The 14,262-nt window shown below is 45.4% G+C and overlaps 1 protein-coding gene across 1 annotated transcript in view; it reads right to left on the reverse strand.

Moving 5' to 3' along the window:
- Window positions 1-14,262, reverse strand: part of FAM49A (family with sequence similarity 49, member A) — a 110,915-nt gene that overhangs the window by 95,909 nt on the left and 744 nt on the right. The gene's annotated exons all lie outside the window — the stretch shown is intronic.

The following is a 14,262-nucleotide window of genomic DNA, read 5'->3' on the forward strand; positions in this document are numbered from 1 at the left end:
TATACGTGTGCATGTTTGTAAAGCACTGTGCTGCAGTGCAGAAGTCAAATATTAATATAAACTCAGGAAAAGTATTTCTGACAGCTGCAAAACATCCCCAAACAGTTGCAGACAAACCTGGAGAAGTAAAAGTTGACAAAAATTGATCTGTGAACAGACTCTATCCTTCATCCAAAACCTCTCACCAGGTAGCACCTTGTGAACATGGGTCTCTCACAAGGATGTGAGTCACACCCTGCAATTTGTACAGAGCTTTCAACTTGTTTCCAAAGCTTGTTATCTTCAAAATATTCCTGAGAGGGAGACAGGAAGGAAGATTAGCTCCACTGGAGGATGAGGAGATGAAGACCCAGGGAGGCTGTCCACCCACTTTGAGCAGGTCATTGGCAGACCAAGAATTAACTTTTTATTATTTTAATATTAGGTGCCATGATTTTTTTTTAAATTTCCCCATTTAAAAAACTTGTAATATGCGGTTGAATGCAGCAAATTCCAGTCATCTTATCTCAAGTATCTTCAAGTAAGCTTCTTCAAGGAGGCCGCTTGGAATGGGTTCCATGAGGGCAGGGTTTATCTGTTGGAACCACCCCAGCACCTAAGCACACTCAGTTCTCAAGAAAACAGCTGTTGAATAAGGAAAATGCAAGTCTTTGCTTTTTCCCTTTTTAATATTTTTAAGCAAATCTACTACCTGATCCAGCAGCTGAAAGCAATCTTCCCTCCCCAGCTCTCATTAATGGACACTCCACAACTTTGTAACTATGGGGTCTATCATTTGACACCCACAGATACCTCTGGTTGGAAATCCATCTCCATCGCTCCTTTGTGAAAATTCCCTAACAGCTTCCCACATCTTCAGGATGTCCTCTAGCTTCGGTCTTCAGTGAGCTCTACCCACCCCCATCACACTCTAACCCTATTGAGCTACATGTTCCACCTGCTCTAAGTTGGTACAAGTTGTTGTAAGCCACTTTTTGTCCTGAGGAGCAGGATTCAGATGGGGAGAGGATATGAGGTGGGAGGTGGCAGCCTCCAGAGGTCCCCAAGCTTCACTGGGGCCAAATGCTTTCCTTAGCCCTCCTCTCTCCCCTTGCTTTAGCCCCATTACATTTGCTAGGATTTTTCCCTGCATTTGAAGAAACTCAGACTTCTCAGAGACTGGCATTTTGCTCTGTGAAAGGAAAGGCCCTGCCAGGGGAGGTTCTTTTCCTTCTGGAAAGATCTCCAGCGACAAAGTCTTCCAGGTCCCACAGGCTCCCCCTGCTACCTCCTGCGCCAGCAAAGTGGGGAGTGGAAAGTCTTGGCTGAAATCCTGACACACTTTGAGGGTTTCTCGAGAGCCTCCCTGTTCCAGTCTTTGGTCAGTTTTTATAAACACCAGTCCCCAGCAGAGACTGGACGAGCAGTTCATCCCTGGGGATTCTGAAGAAGCCTCTTCCTCTGGACTCCAATTAACACTCTCCTCTCCACAGCTTTCACTTCCAGCTTTCTCCTGCGCCTTATCCTTTCCTTAGCAATCCTGCCCATCTGATGGTGGTCCAGCTGATTAATGGGGATTTAGAGCCAGCGTTGCTTCAAAGTTCCAATGTTTATTTTAAAAAAAAATCACAAATAATATTTAACTAGGACTCTTGGACTTAAAAAAAATAAATAGGAGCAGAGGTCTTCGTAAAAGCTGGGCTCTCTTTCTATCCCAGAGCCTGTGCTATGTGCCGGGGATGTGAAGATTGAAGACAAGCCTAGGCCTGCCCTGCATGGTGCACAGGCCAGCGTGAGAACAGGCCAGTGAACTGGAGACAGCAAAAACGTTCTGGGTCAGAGGGAGCGCCAGGAGGGCCTTGAAATCACAGGCTGGCCTGTGATGTCTCCATGACCCCATGGCCCGCAACCGGTCACTTGTCCACTCAGCTCTGGCCCTGGCCTCCCTGCAGTTTCTTCACCTGGCTAGGCACACTCTACTCTGGTTTGGCCCTCGCTGAAGTTCAGACTGGAACAGTTTCCCCCGATTATCCACATGGATTATTCTCTTACATCCTTCAGGCCTTCACTCAATCCTCACCTTCTCTGACAACCCTATTTAAAATGGCAAGTCTTTCCCCAAACTTCCCGTCAACCACCCATCCTTCTGTATACTCATTCCTGCTTCGTTTTTCTTCTTGGAACTTATCACCATCTAACATGATATACATTTTACTCGTTTATGTGTTTATGGTCCATCTTTCCCCAACAAAATATAAGCTCCATGGGTTAGGGAGTTTTGTGTGTTTGGTTTACTGCTAAATCCCCAGAAACAGACCCAGAGAAGTGTGCAACTCATTGTAGGTGCTCAATAAATATCTGTTGAATAAGTGGATGGATGGATGGATGGATGGATGAATTTGATGGGGACCAGGGGAAGGTTTCGGCGAATGTTATACCAGAAGCGAATCTCAAAGGGTCTGTCCAAGCAAAGAAAGGGTATTTTGAAAAGAGGATGTAGCTCATGTGTGATTCTGGGTAAATCACATTACCATTTTCTCTTCTGTAATACGAAGCTAACGCATAGTATTTGCAAGTCTGTGATGAGCCATGAAACTGGAAAAGGACTGTGGGTGAGCTAAACTGAGCCAATAGTGGAGCAGGCTGAAACAACATGGGAAGAGACAAGAGGACGTTGCCTTTCTCCACAGCCAGCAGATTGAGTTACGACCAGCAGACAGATACTGGGGAAGCCCGGCCCTGTGAGGTGGGAGCTGGTGGGTCAGCTTGATCTCCTGGTTCAACAAGGAGTGTTTCTGTCCCAGGGCAAGGCAAAACCCAAGCGCTCTATAAAACTGCAGCCTGTGAATCATTGATTCACCAAGCAAGCCACAATGTTTGCATCTCTCCGAGTCTTGGTTCTGCTCTCTATCTAATAAAGAGCACAACTTCTTCTTCCATTGAATGACACATCTGGAAGTATCCAGAAAACTGTCTGACACTTCAGGAATACATGGTCAAAGTTTGTTAAGCAGAAACACCATATACTATTTGAATGAAATTTACATTAAGGTAGGGAGTGCCATGGGGCACCATTCTGGAAAAAGGATAAGAAATCAAGCTATGATCATATTTTCTGAGGCTTAAGAGACTCCAGTCATGGCAGGAAAAAGGATTTTATTTTCTTAAAAAATCAAATAAAACTGTGGCCCGGAAGCAGTGTGAGCTGTGTGGTATGGAAACGTGTAGAAGTTTTAGAGCCAGGCAGACTTCAACCAAATCCTGGTGCCCCATTTTCAGCCCTTTTCAGTCCTATGTCTTAAAGCAAATTTTAAAAAACCTTCTTAGCTTCATTGTCTTTATCTTTAAAAGAGAAATGAAAATACCACCTTAGAAGGTGCCTGTGGGATGAAAAAATGTATACAAAAATACTATCCAAATAGTTAGAATGAATAGGTGCTAAATGTATGCTGAATAGCCTAATTCACTGTTGTTAACATAATTAAAAATTTGGGAATACTATGAAAAATTAAGGGTCATGTCTGGACTGGACAACCTATAAGTCACTGGTTAGAAAAAAAAAACTCACATTCATATACCACAAATAACGATCACACTGTAGCTATTTTAGTTTTTATGAGCTACTCGATCTATTTCCTGAATCTGAGGTTTAACAGATAAATTTACACAACCCATGACCTTACTAGCAGGTTACTGGACATGCAGTGTGAAAAGCAGAAAGAGGGACAAGGCCTTGACACACAGATGTTTTAAAGGGAGAAAAAATAGGAAATATGAACTTAGCATTTCATCCACAACCGCAGAAGCTCACTTGCTTACCCCGAGCGATGAAAGAGGAAACCCCAATTCAGAACCATGGGGAAGAGGGCTCTTGGCTTCAGTAATTGCAAGCCAGAGCTGAACAATCTCCTCTCCATCTCGAGAATGCCTCTGGGCCTGGAGTGTGGGGCCCAGTGTGTGGGCTTGCCTCACCAACCCAGGAATGGCTTTAAACTTCATCTAGTCAAACACACTTGTTAAAAATGGAGGAACTGAGGCTCAGGGAGGGAAGGGGGCTTACAGCAAGTTAGGCAGAGGGTCAGTGGCAGAGCTAGGCTTATACCCAGGGGAGTCCTTGGACAGTGCTCGCTCCACTGCCCACATGGTCTTCCGGATCCTCCACAGTTTGCTAAGCAAAACTGCAACAGTCTTTCACATCCTCTTCTGTTCCTTCTCCCTCACATCCAGTGTCTCAACTCTGCTAAGCCCTGCTTGGGTTTAACCCTAAAGAACTTGAACCTGAAGGAGTTGTAAATGAAGGAGTTACAAATGTGCGGCAGCTGGAGCACGGCCTGGTCACACAGGGGCTCAGACAGCTGCAGCACAGCTTCTCCCTCAGTGCTTCTCCTGCCCCCTCCCTTTCTTTTCTCTTTCATAATCTTTTTCCTACTTTCTCCAACTGACTATTACATAAAATTGAATGCGTTCTTGGTCCTTTTTTTTTTTTTTAACCTGTATTGGGTTTTTCTTTCACTTATTTTTATTTCTAAAGTCGCATGTGCAAATGATTTGGGTGTTTTTAAAATGTGTAGCATAGGATTTACAGGGTTCTATGTTTCTGAAGCAGTAAAATTGGATATTTCTCCCTAAGAAATGTAATTCAGTTGTTTTCTGCCAGTTAATGTCAGAATTGCCTTTCTTGTTGGTCACTGGTCCTTGAAAGATAAAAGGTCCCTTGGCTTGCAGGGGCATCTGAGTAGTCAGTTCCACCTGTGAGCTACACAAAGCCCAGGGCAGAGCCTTGTCCAGAGAGCGCCTGGCAGATTCCTGCCCTCTGCATCACTTCCTTAGAAGTAAAAGGATTCCCCCAATGCACATGTATGCACTTACACATACACCTGTACACATCCACATATCCACCCCCACACACCCACTCACAAACCACACACACACACCCATATTCACACCACCCACACCCACACATACCTATACACACACAGCTATAAACATCCACATATCCACACCCACCCACCCACTCACAAGCCACACATAAACACACATACATTCAAACCACACACATCAGACTTACACATTCACAAGTCCAAGCCTCTCTAGTTTCTAAGGGCCAGCCATCCCCAGAGGCACCCTCTTCTCCATGTGCCCTGATGTGAACCATATTTACAGCTCCCTAGTGGTTCCAATAGTCGATGCAAACCAAAGGCCTTCAGGATCCTGCCTGTTAAGGTCACTCCTCCATGGTGGAAGCCACATGGCTATCACTGGTTATGAGTGGGTGAGACCCTCCTCCAGAAGGGCACAGTGGGTCCTCAGAGAGGAGGAGCTGCTGATTTTTAAGCATCATCAGATTCTGAAAGAAATGTTAAGCTTTTGATCTGGGAAATGTCAGAATTATGATACATTAATAATAAACTCAAAAGACAAAGATATAAAGAAAGAGAACACAGGAGAGAAATGCAGAGCAATCGCTGGAATGGCCATTGCCATTAAGGCCATGGCCAATGGCCACGCTTGGTCAAGCAGCCAACAAGACCTCGTGAGCATCAGTGGTGTGAATGGCAGTAGAGGCACCAGGGCCAAAATACATCTGATGCAAACCAGCCAAAGGGCAGAAACACTAGAGCTGTGGAAGAAGTAAAGGAAGACCCAGGAGGGAACCCAGTAGAGCACAGGGCAACTTTCTATATCCCTCCAGAGGTCAGCCTGGGGCTGGCAGAAGTTACCAGTACAGCCAGCCAGAGAGTTCAGTGCTTCCCACTCTCCTCCGCTTTTGATGTCCTAGCCTCCATGTCTTAATTCTCAGAGAGACAAAGGAAGAAGTAATTTACTTAGACACTCAGTTCCTAGGGGCCAAGGAAGGGAAGTGACAAGCTCAGGCTCACTTAACAACCCCAAAGCAGACCCAAAATAAGAACCAAAACGTTCTCACACTCAGCTGAGGCTTTTCACTTCCCCATGTTCACTCTTCTAGCCCTGGCTCTTCCTCACACGGGTAAAATGATGAGTAAGATTTAAAAATTCCCTCTACCATGCCCCCACAAGGCCAAAACCGAAACTTAATTATAAGCCACACTCAATAAAAAATTCCCAGCTTATTTTTACTTCTCAGGAAATTTTCTTTTTTAAATGACTTTGTTCCAGTGAAATTTGAGAGCCCATGTTTTTTAATTTTTTTTTTTTGGCTCTTGTTTTGTTTTTATGCCAAGCATGGTTATTTAATTCAGTTAATTGACAAAATATAAAAATGGCCACTAATGTCTTTGATAAGCATGAGATGGGCCATGTCACCATACCCTCTGATATCCAAAGGTAGGATGTTCACTTGTGTCATCTGGATTTTGCCGACACAGTCAGTTCTTTTAGGCCTTTTGCAAGATCCACAAACCCTTCTTTGAGACTCTTTACTCAGATGTGCTTCCAAATTCAGAAACATCTTTTAGAAAGGTGAAGAGTGCATAAGCCATATATTACGTACGTGCCCAGCAGGGTCTGGGACACTCATCTTTGTGCTGAAAACCTCATTCATCTTGAGTGTAATACATAAAAGTTATAGAGTCTCTGGGCCAGCTTTTGCTTTCAAATGCATGATGAAATAAACTTCCCATTTTCAGAGCTTTTTGGATTTTGGACTTAAAAATAAGCAAATGTGCATGTGTCAAAAAAAAATAGCTTATGACCCCATTTATTACTTCTGAAGGTATTCAAGGACCTGGATTTAAAACTGCAAGATTCCAGAAAAAAAATACACTTTTAAAAAATAAGAAAAAGACTTAGGATAAGGAGATTGATCATATAGTTCACGTACAGTGCTTGATACTGATGAGAGAATCATTACCCTTGTTACAATCTAGGAAATAATGTGGCTAGTTTCTCTTCAGGCATAAATTGAAAGCTCAAAAGCTAGAAAGAGAAGTCTAGAGGGGTTGACTAAGTGGGGCTTTTTCAGGGACAATTCAGGAATGTGTTGTCAGAGAAAGGAGAAGTTTCACGTCATTTCCCACCCAGAAAAACAAATAAAGAGGAACCTAGAGGACATAGCAAAAACTTTACAGACAAATTTTATTCAAAGGTCAGGCAAAAAGGAAGATGGATGTATATTTAATGCACATATTTCTCACAATATTCCTGAGACACAAACATTATTAACTTTAGTTCACAAACTGGAAAACTTAGCAAGCTTAAGGAATTTGTCCAAGGAAAGGGCCAAGATTCCATCCAACCCAGGTCTGTTTGCTTCCAAACACTCGCTCCAGAACTTCAAGGAGCAGATGTCACTTGTCTGGATTTCAAAGAGTTGTGGTAGCTGAGTTCTTGTCTCAGCCTTGGAAAAGTCACTGGTCTCAGTTTCTCTTTCTTCCTCTTTTCCTGTCTTTCCCTTTCTTTCCTTTTCTTTTTTTCTTTTCCTTCCTCCTTTCCTTTTCTCTTTATTCCATCCATCTACCTACCTATCTAATCCCTCAGTTTCTGTGGAATAGAGGAGAAAGAGCAGGCATCAGCGTGCATGCCTGTCACTCTGTAAGCTGAGAACATAGTTACCTTGTGTTCCTTCCCAGGACTGCAAGCTGTCCCAAGGAAGGGCCTAAGAAGTAAGTTGGATACCACCTGCCTTGACTGGGAGCCATCCACAGCTCAGCAAGGCCAGAAGCTGCACTCACTGCAGGCTCAGCTCATTACTTCTGGGTGGCATCCTCCGTGGAGGTGGGCTGAGCAAAGGACACCCTGAAGGACGTCAGCCAAACACAGACACACCAGGCACAGGGAAGCACTTGAAACGCAAGCTATACTTCATTCAGTTTTAAGGTATGGAGGCTCCTCTAGCTAGCAGAAACTTACCACCTCTTTGAGATGAGTGTTCTACCCAAGACACACGCTAATTAACTCCACGCTCCTCACATATAGATAGCTCTTATTTATAGTGTGGGCGGTACAGAGAGATCAGGCTTTGAAGGCACACAGATGTGGTTTCAGATACCAGCTATGCCACCTTTCTAATGAGGTGACATTCCGCAAATTCCTTAACACCTCTGGACTTCCATTTCCTCACCCATAAAATGGGGATAATATCTGTTTCAAAAGTTCTTCAGAAGATTGCTAAAAGTGGGTACAAAAAGTTTATCGTTGTCCTGCTGACAATACCCTACATGGCTCAGTAGGAACACAGGACTCAGGAGATCAGACAGCTTGTCAAAGCCCAGGCTGCTTGTGAGCTGGCAGCACGACTACAAGACCCCGGGTCTTCCTGGACTCTCCACTTGCTCTTGCCCCGACCACAGCACGAAGCTTCTCACATGAGGTGACTGGGACCCAGCCTCATCGTTGTGGCTGGAAAGACCTGCATCTGGTTGCCAATGCGAAGGAGAGAACTTGAAGAGTGTTGGGATAAGCGTGTGTCACTCATTGTTCCTCATGATCAAAAAATGATTGTGCATTTAATTTTGAAATTCAGGAATCATCAAACTTAAATAATGATTTTAAAAAAACAACATTAACTTAAAACAGAAGAGCACATTGCAGTAACCAAGGCATCTGTGAGGTCAACCTTCTTCTGCATTCACTGTGGTGAAGGCTCTGGAATACGGGAGTAAGCTTGTGCCTCTGTGCCACTCCTATGTCTCTGCTTATCTCTTCCCACTGTCATCAGCCTTTTATCGGGATGCTCAGCCAGAAAGTGGTTTCCTTTCTGGGAAGGAAAACAGGGCTTCTCACCTCCTTAAGAGGATTCCTTGAAAACACACTTGGTTCTCTGTATCCCAGCTCTCTCTTGGCAACCCTGCTAACTAAAACAGCTAGATTTTGCCTCTTCACCTGTCAGTAGAGGAAATGAGCCCATGAGCTTATTAGAGTCATCAGGCTAGATGTGGAAAGGCACTTTCAAGTCATCAAATCCAGCCTTCCGATTCCACCAGCAGTGAAACTGAAGCAGAGAGACCTGCTCCTCCCTTATGAGGAAGTGAGGACTGCAGCTGACAGCTGAGTTTAGGTGGGCAGCCTTCCAGGACATGCGTGTTTCTGTTTCGTACTCCCTCTCTGTGCAACATCAGGTGTAATTCAGGTGCTCCACGGAGAGCGCCTATGTGGAGGGAAATTGACTCTCTTGCAGTAAGAGTCAAAACAATGCTTCCCTCTTCCCCCAGCACACTACACTCTGTATAACACTGACCATGCTCCACTTGGCCATGTGTTTCCTCCCCTGATTCTCCCCTGGAGGGAGAGCTACCTGAGGGCAGGGTAACGTCATGTTGATCACTGTATCCTAGCACAGCACAGGGCAGGAACCCACCCTGTACGTATTTGTCAAATGAATAATCTCATTTACTCTTGATCCATCATAAAACTGCAATTAAACTCTTTGGGGCACTCCATTTCCCCAGTTTCATTTAAAAAATCTAATTATCTATGCCATACAGAATTTTTATTAGAAAGTGAAGTCATTAAATAAGCAGACACCAGACTCAGGCCCTGAGATAATTGCAAATAGAAACGCATCTGTCTGCAGTGCTCAGCTGGACCTGGTAAACACACTGCTGGGAAACATGGCACCCATTTTCAGCACTTGGATTCGTGGGGCAAATGGGGTTCTTAAGCCAGGGAAATTAGGCTTCTAAATTACCCGAGAAAGGCTAATGAGCAATTCTATAACTGCTTTTCAATCCCTCCAACTTCCTAGGTGAAAGCTATACTGACAGACTGAATCCCAGCAACCTGGGAGGCTAAAGTAGAAGGACTACTTGAGCCCAGGAGTTCAAGACCAGCCTGGGCAACATGGCAAAACCCCACCTCTACAAAAAATGAAAAGATCTTAGTGGTGCACACCTGTGGTTCCAGCTACTCAGGAGGCTGGGGTGGGAGAATCACTTGAGCTGAGGAGGTCGAGGCTGCAGTGAGCCACGATGGCACCCCCGCACTCTAGCCTGAGCGAAAGAGCGAGACCCTGTCTCAAAAAAAGAAAAAATAAATAAACTGAATCCAAATCACCTTTGTATTTGAAGAGCCATCCACCCACATGTTCTGACCTTGTTTCTCCTGTCTCTGTATCCCTGGAAAGCAACTGTTATGCTTTCCCTTCATAAGTTCAATCATAAAATCTTGGCCTGCTTAAAGGTTCAGTTTATTTCAGTGACAAATCAGCAATCCATTCTCGTGCAAAGGAAGCTACTTCTAGCATCATCAAACATTTTCCCTTAACTCAGATGTGTCAAACTCCTCTTCTATTCATCACTTTTAGAAATAAAATCTCAGCCAACCGCAGAAGCAATTCTTAAGGCTGTGGTGAGAGCAAATAAACTCTAAATATTTACTAAGAGACTGAGTTACAACACTGACCAGTTCCACCCCTGTTAAAATCTGCCTGCATTCTCCAAACACAATTATTTTAGGTCACTGACATGCCAGCCAAGGAAACGACAAGACTGTGTACTACAGCACAAAGAGCAAGTAGAACCTAGCTTTAAATTCTGGTCCTGCCACTTCCTAGCTTCTAGACACGAGGCAAGGGACTGTACCTTTCCCCATTTTCTTAACTGTAAAATGGGGACAATAATACTAATGTCACAGAATTATAGTGATAATTGAGAAAAATGTTTATTAATGTTTATAGTAACTTAAAAAAAAGAAGTTCAAAGTGCTCAGAGTAAAAAATAGGAGGCATTCATTTTAAAGTATTCTCACAGAATATGTTTCCAAAACGCAGGGCGTTTGTTGCCACTTCAAATTTGTTCTCCTTTGAAAAAAAAAGTGTTGGTGATTCGTGCATTGTTGTGGTATTGCAGAACATAGCTTATCTAGTGAGAGATAACTTGAAAATTAACCAGCAATGCTAGGAGCCTGAGAATGGGCAATTTTCAACCTTCTCAGATAATGAATGGATCTCCAAAGGCTAGAATTCATCCAAAGAGCTTTGTACCATGGTTTTAAGGGGACCCAGAGGTCCAGTAACTGAGAACGCTTTTCTAATCAATATAACTAAATAACAGCAAGTCTACTGTGAGGCGGGCACCATGCCAGACCCTTTAAATACATAAGATCATTTAAATCTTAGAAGGCAAGTATAATCATTGCAATTTCTCAGATGTAAGAATTGAGACCCAGAGAGGTTAGATGTACCTTCAACCACAGTTAAGAAAAAGCAGTAGTGGGGTTTGAACTCATGCCTGAATCTTAAGACCACTTTCTTTCCAATCACCATGATGCCTTGTCAGGTAATTCATGCAGCTCCTGAGACAAGATTTTAACCATGATGAAGTGGGAACCGGAGGCTTCTATAACAGGATGAGTCAAAACTCAGTGAGAAAGGCAGCCCTGGCTCCCTGCCATGCTTCTCTCCCCTACCCTGCTCACAAGGGCTGATGTGTGGCTCTCCAACCATCACTCCATTGCTCCTCAAGTAAGCAGTGGAAGAACAAATGTATTTAAGCCCCAAAGCACAAATCACCTGATTTAACCCTCATAGGTGACCTAGTCAAGTGGCCATCTCTGGGCCCTACATCAGCCTGACCTTCCTTTTATCATACCACCTCTCTAACTGTATTACAAGGATCTTTTTCCATGACTAAGTTGTTTTCTGAAAACAGAAATACTGTTCATTTTTTGAATCCCTAGTTCCCAAAACCATATTTGGTACAGAGCAGATACTCAATAAATGCAAGGTACATAAATAAATTAAAGGATTCAACATCAAGGCTGGGCAAAATGCCTCTAGAGGATGCCTCTAACTCCGAGATTTTACAGCTTAATTATTCCTAAATTGGTTTTCAATCTCTGGACAGTGGTCCAGGGCTCTCTTTAAGATTGAGATCTCCCAATAGAACTAGGACATTAGGGGTCCTTCCGCCTTTCAAAGTGTTCAAAACACTCCCTGTAGGCTATTCTATGCCATCCTAAAAGAACAAGAAAATGTGGCCAATAGGATAGATACTGTCAACCCCATTTTAAAGACAGAGAAACTGAGGCTATATGAGAGAACTGACTTTCTCAGGGCCAACATTCGACACTGAAGCTGCTGATTCTCTGTTTTTTGCGTGCTACCATAATACATGCTCAGCTTATTTTTAACAAACCTAGAGCATGGCAATGTGAAGGGAGTAGCAGGGAATGGAAAAGAAGAGAATGTACTGAAGAAAAAAACACCAGGGAAGGGAAGGAACAGCCTCACTGGAGAGTGTCACTGACAGCTGACGGTGGGTGCCCTTATGGCCCTGGGGAGCTATGAACTCCTTGCCTAGGGCTGGCTTGGAAGGGTCTACTTGGCTCTGGATCCCTGACTTATCCAGTTGCATCTAGGCCTGGGAGTAAACGCAAACTGAATTCTTCTTGGTGCTGAGTAAAAACAGGAAGTCACAAGTGGCTTTGCTCTGCTCTCAGCGGGGGTCCTCAACAGTTCAGGTCAAGGGTACACTTGGGACACTCCAGACAGCTTCCTGGCAGCTCCCTCCACAGAAGTCCAGCAGGGACAGAAAACGTGGAGACACCTTCCAAAGAGCCTCCTGTAGTGTGGGTTTAGGCAGCTGGACTAAGGAAGTCCCTGTGATCCCTCTGGGACAGGACCAGGGAGTCCAACAGGGATGCATGCATGTCAGCTTCATCACTTTTCCATTCATTCAACCAAAACTGAGGGCTGACTGTGTGCTCAAATCAATGTCACCTTAGGGAAATAACTCACTTGCTCTAAGCTTAGTTTCCTCATCTGCAAAGTGGAAAGAGCCCCTGCCCCACGGGGCTATTGTGAAGGTGAAAGGAAATAACACCAGTGAGGTCCTTCGCCACATTTGGTATCTATTTTTAGCACCAAGGCAGTATGCGCCCACTATGTGCCCAAACCCGTGCCTCTTCCCAGAGGCAGAGCCCAGAGGCAGGAGGGAATGTGGGCAGGTCTGTTTCCACCTCGCTTTCCCACTCTCCCCTCACAGGAACCCAGGGCCAGCAGGAGGTGAAGTTCTGCCAACCCCCAGCCTGGGCCCAGCGCCCATGTTTATGACTGTTTATTTCAGAGCAAGTAGAAAGGAGAAATTAGAGCCATGAAAGACAGGACAACGGACCAATAAAAACCAGCTCCCAGAAGAGTCAGAAGGAGGAAGACAGGCAAAATTGTCACCATAGCAACACAAGACAGTCAGAAGCATGCAGGGAAAACAGCCCCTGCTCTGCCTCCTGTCTCCACTGCAAAGCAAGCCCTCGAACCCCAACCGGAGATCAGTGAAAGCCGACAAGGATCCACCCAAAGAACCCTGGTACTCAAGCCCAGACCTGGCTAGCAGCCACTCTCCCCCTGCTGCCCCAGTACAAGTCCCAGCCTTCCAGGGTCCCAGATCAGCATTCGGTGCCCTGGGCACTCGACACTGTGCAGATGGCCAAGGTCCCATCTAGAGGAGATAGTGACTGGTGACAGAGAGGAAAGTTTCTAACAGGGAGAAAAGGAGGGTCACAGAGCTTCAGGGGAGATCAGGGCCCTAATCTCCAGCCTCATGACCCTGTCTTGGGTTTCCTGGGGAGCAGGCAGGTAAACAAGGGTGTGGGAGAGGACATCAGGCCCTGTACCCAGAAAGATTGCTCCATCAGTTCTGGACCTGGCACTCCCAAAACAGTGGCTGGGGGAATTCTGGGGATGGGTGGGGAAATAGCTTTGGAGGCCTTAAATGACAAAGATCTTGGCCCTGGTCTCTGAGGACATTGGCTAGAGAGTAGGAACAGCTTGGAAGAGGACCCACGGACGGGCTGGTCCATTTTGACAGAGAATATCTCCTGGCAGACAAGACAGGTGTCTCCACCAAAAAGCATGGCTGGCCTGGGACCAGCATTTTGGGAAGTGGGTCAAATTGTTCCCAAAGCTCAGTATTGGAAAAGCGCCTTTTGCCAGACTGGGGTTCTGGGTTCTGGAGGAGGAGAGAGGGTGACGGCAAGGAGTGCTGGGTCCTAGGCACAGCAGCTTTCTGACTGGCTAAGAACGTCTGTGGCAGGTGGCAGTAGAAGGATCCAGGTGTGCAGGGGCTGGGGAGGGGGTCATCCCTCCCTTTGGGGCTGTAGAGAGTACACAGGAGCCCAGGGCCTCAGGTGGTGGGAAGGGGAGGGTTAGGGGTCCCCTGCAAGAATGGAGCTTATGGATACCTGGGGTGGGGAATAAGTGAGTGAGGGACGAGGGAGGGTGGTGTGGAAAAGGCACACAATCAGGAACACGCAGAAAGAGGGCAACGGGGCACAAAGCCGGACCTCTGGCCGGCGAACGCTGGAGAAGGGCTCCGGGACGGTGTCCTCCGCTCTCCCTTCCTCCCGAAGGCTGCAGGGGCGTCCGGG

Source organism: Colobus angolensis, unplaced genomic scaffold, assembly GCF_000951035.1.
Source record: "Colobus angolensis palliatus isolate OR3802 unplaced genomic scaffold, Cang.pa_1.0 Scaffold205, whole genome shotgun sequence".
Taxonomy (NCBI): Eukaryota; Metazoa; Chordata; class Mammalia; order Primates; family Cercopithecidae; genus Colobus; species Colobus angolensis.